Source organism: Rhinopithecus bieti, unplaced genomic scaffold, assembly GCF_001698545.2.
Source record: "Rhinopithecus bieti isolate Rb0 unplaced genomic scaffold, ASM169854v2 repeat_34590, whole genome shotgun sequence".
NCBI classification, from domain to species: Eukaryota; Metazoa; Chordata; class Mammalia; order Primates; family Cercopithecidae; genus Rhinopithecus; species Rhinopithecus bieti.
This window is the reverse complement of record NW_016907387.1, coordinates 1-894: the sequence shown is the minus strand read 5'-3', so window position 1 is coordinate 894 and position 894 is coordinate 1. Positions and strand designations below refer to the sequence as shown.

The 894-nt window shown below is 49.1% G+C and overlaps 1 pseudogene across 1 annotated transcript; it reads right to left on the bottom strand.

Moving 5' to 3' along the window:
- Positions 1-206: 206 nt before the first annotated feature.
- On the bottom strand, positions 207-887 carry LOC108526154 (protein NDRG3 pseudogene; annotated as a pseudogene). Its single transcript, XR_001884429.1, has one exon. The product of XR_001884429.1 is annotated as a protein NDRG3 pseudogene (transcript).
- Positions 888-894: the final 7 nt, after the last annotated feature.

The window sequence follows — 894 nt, the reverse complement described above, 5'->3', positions numbered from 1 at the left end:
CAGGATTCTTGAGTTCCATCTGACTGATTGCTGGTGACAGACCGGCTGAAGGGACTTTCTCCAGAGCCGAGGCTACTCGAGGTTGAGTGGGTTCGTGATCGGGCGAGCTGAGTCATGCTGGCAGATGGTATGTAGCCCATTCCCTGCAAAAGTACTTGAAGGCCTCTTTGAGCTTCCCAGGCTGAACTACCTGGGGCAGTCCCCACAATCTGCCATCTTTAGCAGAGTTGTATTTACAGGGTTCAGGCGGGAATTGCATTTGACCACAGCCTCAACTGCAGGCGAATTGTCCCTTCCACCAGTAAAGTAGAACACTTTAATGTTTTGATTTTATCATTTTGGCCCAGTATGGGTCTTTTGATCTCCAGGTCTCAGCGTCCATTGTAGGAATTCAAGAATTGCTGCAGGTTGTCTTGGTTGATGTCTTGGGCAATATGCATTCTGTAGGTTTGGATCAGGTCCAGGTTGGCCTGTAACTCTTCCGGCCCAAAGTGATGAGCCAAAATAATGTCCACAACATTGGTTGTCAGGCCAGAGAGTTTGGAAGCTGCCCAGTCAATCCAGCCTTTTGCGCAAGGGTCAACATTAATGAGCACAAGGCCTTCCACAAGCTCTGGATGCTTGAGTGCAAATCTGCTGAGGATGTAAGCTCCAGCTCCAACTCCAATACCAATGATGCTTTTCAGGCTTAGGTGGGTAAGAACAGGAGGCAGCATTTCGGCCAGCTCATCCATTGTGGGGTACTGATACCCTGTTGGGAAAGAGGGTGCACCTTCCTGCTGGCCTGGGGCATCCACATGACAGACAGCAAAATGCTGGGTGATCTCGTGCATATCCTCAGAGTTAAAGAATGCATTGAAACAGGATTTATGGTTGAGGCCAATGTCATGATAC